This window comes from Carettochelys insculpta, unplaced genomic scaffold (assembly GCF_033958435.1).
Source record: "Carettochelys insculpta isolate YL-2023 unplaced genomic scaffold, ASM3395843v1 scaffold_0107, whole genome shotgun sequence".
NCBI classification, from domain to species: domain Eukaryota; kingdom Metazoa; phylum Chordata; order Testudines; family Carettochelyidae; genus Carettochelys; species Carettochelys insculpta.
This window is the reverse complement of record NW_027439144.1, coordinates 7,501-15,000: the sequence shown is the minus strand read 5'-3', so window position 1 is coordinate 15,000 and position 7,500 is coordinate 7,501. Positions and strand designations below refer to the sequence as shown.

The window sequence follows — 7,500 nt, the reverse complement described above, 5'->3', positions numbered from 1 at the left end:
AACCGGGTCCCAGGGCCTTCCCCGCTCTCAACAACCTCCACCCACGGTCCCCCTCCACCGGGCTTAATAGTCCACAACCGAGACCCAGGGCCTTCCCCGCTCTCAACAACCTCCACCCACGGTCCCCCTCCACCGGGCTTAATAGTCCACAACCGGGTCCCAGGGCCTTCCCCGCTCTCAACAACCTCCACCCACGGTCCCCCTCCACCGGGCTTAATAGTCCACAACCGGGACCCAGGGCCTTCCCCGCTCTCAACAACCTCCACCCACGGTCCCCCTCCACCGGGCTTAATAGTCCACAACCGGGTCCCAGGGCCTTCCCCGCTCTCAACAACCTCCACCCACGGTCCCCCTCCACCGGGCTTAATAGTCCACAACCGAGACCCAGGGCCTTCCCCGCTCTCAACAACCTCCACCCACGGTCCCCCTCCACCGGGCTTAATAGTCCACAACCGGGTCCCAGGGCCTTCCCCGCTCTCAACAACCTCCACCCACGGTCCCCCTCCACCGGGCTTAATAGTCCACAACCGGGACCCAGGGCCTTCCCCGCTCTCAACAACCTCCACCCACGGTCCCCCTCCACCGGGCTTAATAGTCCACAACCGGGACCCAGGGCCTTCCCCGCTCTCAACAACCTCCACCCACGGTCCCCCTCCACCGGGCTTAATAGTCCACAACCGGGTCCCAGGGCCTTCCCCGCTCTCAACAACCTCCACCCACGGTCCCCCTCCACCGGGCTTAATAGTCCACAACCGGGACCCAGGGCCTTCCCCGCTCTCAACAACCTCCACCCACGGTCCCCCTCCACCGGGCTTAATAGTCCACAACCGGGTCCCAGGGCCTTCCCCGCTCTCAACAACCTCCACCCACGGTCCCCCTCCACCGGGCTTAATAGTCCACAACCGAGACCCAGGGCCTTCCCCGCTCTCAACAACCTCCACCCACGGTCCCCCTCCACCGGGCTTAATAGTCCACAACCGGGTCCCAGGGCCTTCCCCGCTCTCAACAACCTCCACCCACGGTCCCCCTCCACCGGGCTTAATAGTCCACAACCGGGACCCAGGGCCTTCCCCGCTCTCAACAACCTCCACCCACGGTCCCCCTCCACCGGGCTTAATAGTCCACAACCGAGACCCAGGGCCTTCCCCGCTCTCAACAACCTCCACCCACGGTCCCCCTCCACCGGGCTTAATAGTCCACAACCGGGACCCAGGGCCTTCCCCGCTCTCAACAACCTCCCCCCACGGTCCCCCTCCACCGGGCTTAATAGTCCACAACCGAGACCCAGGGCCTTCCCCGCTCTCAACAACCTCCACCCACGGTCCCCCTCCACCGGGCTTAATAGTCCACAACCGGGACCCAGGGCCTTCCCCGCTCTCAACAACCTCCACCCACGGTCCCCCTCCACCGGGCTTAATAGTCCACAACCGAGACCCAGGGCCTTCCCCGCTCTCAACAACCTCCACCCACGGTCCCCCTCCACCGGGCTTAATAGTCCACAACCGGGACCCAGGGCCTTCCCCGCTCTCAACAACCTCCCCCCACGGTCCCCCTCCACCGGGCTTAATAGTCCACAACCGAGACCCAGGGCCTTCCCCGCTCTCAACAACCTCCACCCACGGTCCCCCAAGACGCACGTTCCAAGCCTTAACCCTCAGACCATCCACCCCCCGGGCGGGACCCCACACCCACCTGACCCCAACTCACTCCCACCAAAAACACCACCACCGCCACCGCCTCAACGGCCTGCCCCACCCAGCACTCCCACACACACACCTGCCCCACCAACGCTCCACACACGCTTTCTTCCCTCTCCCCGACCCGACCCAAGCCATCGCACCGCACCGGGTGAGGGCCTAAGCTTCCTCGCCCGCCCCCCCGCCCCCGACACGCAGGCAGGCAGAGGGAAAGGCCTCAGCGCCCCCCAGGACCGTCGCGCCGCCTTGGCCTCACGGCTTCCCTGCTCCCGCACGGCAGACACACGCCCCGCTCTACCCCCGCTGGGGCCAAAAGCTGCCTACGGCACCTGGGATTCCCAGGCGGTCACCCATCCAGGTACTAGCCAGGCCCGGGACGGTTTACCTTCCGAGATCGGACGAGATCGGGGGCATTCGGTCCGGTATGGCCGTAGGCCCCCGCCTCCCCGGGCTTTAGCGTCAGCAGCCTGGCCTCAGTCAGCCGGGCCCAAACAATTAACCCGGAGGCCGGGCCGAGGGAAAACTTCCTCCGAGCCGGCCCAAGGGGAAGGGAGGACGAGGACGCCGGGCCCGGGAGGTGACAGGACGTGCACGTCAGACCCGGGAAGCTGTGCGCCCCGAGGTTAACCCCCGGGCCGGGGCGGGGAGAGAAAAATGTTCTAAGTCCGGTAGGGACAGCAGGTCAACCCCGGTCCGAGGCGGGGAGAGAAATTTTCCAAGTCCGGCAGGGACAGCAGGTCAACCCCGGCCGCCGTAGCAGAGGTTGACCTGGTGTCCGATTCGCTCCCCGGGCACCAGGTCAACCTCGGGCGCTTTAGCGGAGGTTGACCTGGTGTCCGATTCGCTCCCCGGGCACCAGGTCAACCTCGGGCGCCTTAGCAGAGGTTGACCTGGTGTCCGATTCGCTCCCCGGGCACCAGGTAAACCGTGGCCGCTTTCAGCGGAGGTTGACCTGGTGGCCGATCCCCTCCTCGGGCTCCAAGTCCGGCAGGGACAGCAGGTGAACCCCGGCCGCTTTAGCAGAGGTTGACCTGGTGTCCGATTCGCTCCCCGGGCACCAGGTAAACCGTGGCCGCTTTCAGCGGAGGTTGACCTGGTGGCCGATCCCCTCCTCGGGCTCCAAGTCCGGCAGGGACAGCAGGTCAACCCCGGCCGCTTTAGCAGAGGTTGACCTGGTGTCCGATTCGCTCCCCGGGCACCAGGTAAACCGTGGCCGCTTTCAGCGGAGGTTGACCTGGTGGCCGATCCCCTCCTCGGGCTCCAAGTCCGGCAGGGACAACAGGTCAACCCCGGTTCCGGGCGGGGAGAGAAAAATTTTCTAAGTCCGGCAGGGACAGCAGGTCAACCCCGGCCGCCGTAGCAGAGGTTGACCTGGTGTCCGATTCGCTCCCCGGGCACCAGGTCAACCTCGGGCGCCTTAGCAGAGGTTGACCTGGTGTCCGATTCGCTCCCCGGGCACCAGGTAAACCGTGGCCGCTTTCAGCGGAGGTTGACCTGGTGGCCGATCCCCTCCTCGGGCTCCAAGTCCGGCAGGGACAGCAGGTGAACCCCGGCCGCTTTAGCAGAGGTTGACCTGGTGTCCGATTCGCTCCCCGGGCACCAGGTAAACCGTGGCCGCTTTCAGCGGAGGTTGACCTGGTGGCCGATCCCCTCCTCGGGCTCCAAGTCCGGCACGGACAGCAGGTCAACCCCGGCCGCTTTAGCAGAGGTTGACCTGGTGTCCGATTCGCTCCCCGGGCACCAGGTAAACCGTGGCCGCTTTCAGCGGAGGTTGACCTGGTGGCCGATCCCCTCCTCGGGCTCCAAGTCCGGCAGGGACAGCAGGTCAACCCCGGCCGCTTTAGCAGAGGTTGACCTGGTGTCCGATTCGCTCCCCGGGCACCAGGTAAACCGTGGCCGCTTTCAGCGGAGGTTGACCTGGTGGCCGATCCCCTCCTCGGGCTCCAAGTCCGGCAGGGACAACAGGTCAACCCCGGTTCCGGGCGGGGAGAGAAAAATTTTCTAAGTCCGGCAGGGACAGCAGGTCAACCCCGGCCGCCGTAGCAGAGGTTGACCTGGTGTCCGATTCGCTCCCCGGGCACCAGGTCAACCTCGGGCGCCTTAGCAGAGGTTGACCTGGTGTCCGATTCGCTCCCCGGGCACCAGGTAAACCGTGGCCGCTTTCAGCGGAGGTTGACCTGGTGGCCGATCCCCTCCTCGGGCTCCAAGTCCGGCAGGGACAGCAGGTGAACCCCGGCCGCTTTAGCAGAGGTTGACCTGGTGTCCGATTCGCTCCCCGGGCACCAGGTAAACCGTGGCCGCTTTCAGCGGAGGTTGACCTGGTGGCCGATCCCCTCCTCGGGCTCCAAGTCCGGCACGGACAGCAGGTCAACCCCGGCCGCTTTAGCAGAGGTTGACCTGGTGTCCGATTCGCTCCCCGGGCACCAGGTAAACCGTGGCCGCTTTCAGCGGAGGTTGACCTGGTGGCCGATCCCCTCCTCGGGCTCCAAGTCCGGCAGGGACAGCAGGTCAACCCCGGCCGCTTCAGCTGAGGTTGACCTGGTGTCCGATTCGCTCCCCGGGCACCAGGTAAACCGTGGCCGCTTTCAGCGGAGGTTGACCTGGTGGCCGATCCCCTCCTGGGGCTCCAAGTCCGGCAGGGACAACAGGTCAACCCCGGTCCCAGGCGGGAGAGAAAAATTTTCTAAGTCCGGCAGGGACAACAGGTCAACCCCGGTTCCGAGCGGGAGAGAAAAATTTTCTAAGTCCGGCAGGGACAACAGGTCAACCCCGGTCCCAGGCGGCAGAGAAAAATTTTCTAAGTCCGGCAGGGACAACAGGTCAACCCCGGTCCCAGGCGGGAGAGAAAAAATTTCTAAGTCCGGCAGGGACAACAGGTCAACCCCGGTCCCAGGCTGGAGAGAAAAATTTTCTAAGTCCGGCAGGGACAGCAGGTCAACCCCGGCCGCTTTAGCAGAGGTTGACCTGGTGTCCGATTCGCTCCCCGGGCACCAGGTCAACCTCTGGCGCTTTAGCAGAGGTTGACCTGGTGTCAGATTCGCTCCCCGGGCACCAGGTCAACCTCGGTCGCTTTAGCAGAGGTTGACCTGGTGTCCGATTCGCTCCCCGGGCACCAGGTAAACCGTGGCCGCTTTCAGCGGAGGTTGACCTGGTGGCCGATCCCCTCCTGGGGCTCCAAGTCCGGCAGGGACAGCAGGTCAACCCCGGTCCCAGGCGGGGAGAGAAAAAATTTCTAAGTCCGGCAGGGACAACAGGTCAACCCCGGTCCCAGGCTGGAGAGAAAAATTTTCCAAGTCCGGCAGGGACAGCAGGTCAACCCCGGCCGCTTCAGCTGAGGTTGACCTGGTGTCCGATTCGCTCCCCGGGCACCAGGTAAACCGTGGCCGCTTTCAGCGGAGGTTTACCTGGTGGCCGATCCCCTCCTCGGGCTCCAAGTCCGGCAGGGACAACAGGTCAACCCCGGTCCCAGGCGGGAGAGAAAAATTTTCTAAGTCCGGCAGGGACAACAGGTCAACCCCGGTTCCGAGCGGGAGAGAAAAATTTTCTAAGTCCGGCAGGGACAACAGGTCAACCCCGGTCCCAGGCGGCAGAGAAAAAATTTCTAAGTCCGGCAGGGACAACAGGTCAACCCCGGTACCGGGCGGGAGAGAAAAAATTTCTAAGTCCGGCAGGGACAACAGGTCAACCCCGGTCCCAGGCGGCAGAGAAAAAATTTCTAAGTCCGGCAGGGACAACAGGTCAACCCCGGTCCCGGGCGGGAGAGAAAAATTTTCTAAGTCCGGCAGGGACAACAGGTCAACCCCGGTCCCAGGCGGCAGAGAAAAAATTTCTAAGTCCGGCAGGGACAACAGGTCAACCCCGGTCCCAGGCGGGAGAGAAAAATTTTCTAAGTCCGGCAGGGACAACAGGTCAACCCCGGTCCCAGGCGGCAGAGAAAAAATTTCTAAGTCCGGCAGGGACAACAGGTCAACCCCGGTACCGGGCGGGAGAGAAAAAATTTCTAAGTCCGGCAGGGACAACAGGTCAACCCCGGTCCCAGGCTGGAGAGAAAAAATTTCTAAGTCCGGCAGGGACAACAGGTCAACCCCGGTCCCAGGCGGCAGAGAAAAAATTTCTAAGTCCGGCAGGGACAACAGGTCAACCCCGGTCCCAGGCGGCAGAGAAAAAATTTCTAAGTCCGGCAGGGACAACAGGTCAACCCCGGTCCCAGGCGGCAGAGAAAAAATTTCTAAGTCCGGCAGGGACAACAGGTCAACCCCGGTCCCAGGCGGGAGAGAAAAATTTTCTAAGTCCGGCAGGGACAACAGGTCAACCCCGGTCCCAGGCGGCAGAGAAAAATTTTCTAAGTCCGGCAGGGACAACAGGTCAACCCCGGTCCCAGGCGGCAGAGAAAAAATTTCTAAGTCCGGCAGGGACAACAGGTCAACCCCGGTCCCAGGCTGGAGAGAAAAAATTTCTAAGTCCGGCAGGGACAACAGGTCAACCCCGGTCCCAGGCGGGAGAGAAAAAATTTCTAAGTCCGGCAGGGACAACAGGTCAACCCCGGTCCCGGGCTGGAGAGAAAAATTTTCTAAGTCCGGCAGGGACAACAGGTCAACCCCGGTCCCGGGCTGGAGAGAAAAAATTTCTAAGTCCGGCAGGGACAACAGGTCAACCCCGGTCCCAGGCGGGAGAGAAAAAATTTCTAAGTCCGGCAGGGACAACAGGTCAACCCCGGTCCCAGGCGGCAGAGAAAAATTTTCTAAGTCCGGCAGGGACAACAGGTCAACCCCGGTCCCAGGCTGGAGAGAAAAAATTTCTAAGTCCGGCAGGGACAACAGGTCAACCCCGGTCCCAGGCGGGAGAGAAAAAATTTCTAAGTCCGGCAGGGACAACAGGTCAACCCCGGTCCCGGGCTGGAGAGAAAAATTTTCTAAGTCCGGCAGGGACAACAGGTCAACCCCGGCCGCTTTAGCGGAGGTTGACCTGGTGTCCGATTCGGTCCCCGGACACCAGGTCAACCTCTGGCGCTTTCAGCGAGGTTGACCTGGTGGCCGGCTGAGCTCTGGAAGTCCGAATGGGGTTGAATTTGACCCGTGCAGCCGACCTAGAGTTCCAGGCGGTCGGCCGCTTTTGTGAGTCGTTCCCGCCTGTTGCCGCTGGGGGACTTTTCACGTATAAGGTTACGACAGGTACCGGGAGAATAGTAAGAGAAGGCTTGTCTGGCTCCAGCCTTTAGAGACGTACACGTGAGAGAGACCGACCGTCGTGTGAAGGCCCTTCCCGGGGACTCGGACGAGGGACCCGGGCGGACGTCTGCGGGGACGTCTGCGGCGGTTCGGGGTGTCGTCTCGGGCCCGATCCTCCGGAGAGGGGGCTCTCGAGGGAGGCTCGGCGCACGTCCGCGGGGACGGCCGCCGGGAGCGAGGCCCCGCTCCTCCTTCCGATCGATGGGGCGCTCGCGGACGAGACGGAGAGGGCCCTTCGCGGGCCGGCACCCTTCCCGCGGCGGGCAGGGATCTCGCCGGTGTTCAGGCGGACCTGGGACCCTGCTCCTCCTTCTCTTCCGCACCCGTGCTTGGAGGGACGTTCCCCGGCAGGGGGGGGACCCCTTCCACCCCACGGGGGCTCGTCGGGCAACGGGCGCGGGCCCGTCCCACGGCCCCCTCGTGCGCTGCGTCCTTGACGGGGCGGGTCGGCGGTCCGAGCCGCCACCCCCCCTCCGGCTGTCCATCCGCTTCGGTCGGGCGAGGCCGAGCGGCACCGTCAGCCCACCCAGGGGTCCGAAAGCCCGGCCCGCCGCGAGGCGCGGCGGGGTCACCAC

General features: G+C 63.8%; 1 non-coding gene across 1 annotated transcript; it reads right to left on the bottom strand.

Moving 5' to 3' along the window:
- Positions 1–2,014: 2,014 nt before the first annotated feature.
- Positions 2,015–2,133, bottom strand: LOC142006679 (5S ribosomal RNA). The gene has a single exon (XR_012643724.1). It is a non-coding gene; the product is annotated as a 5S ribosomal RNA (ribosomal RNA).
- Between the last annotated feature and the right edge of the window lie 5,367 nt (positions 2,134–7,500).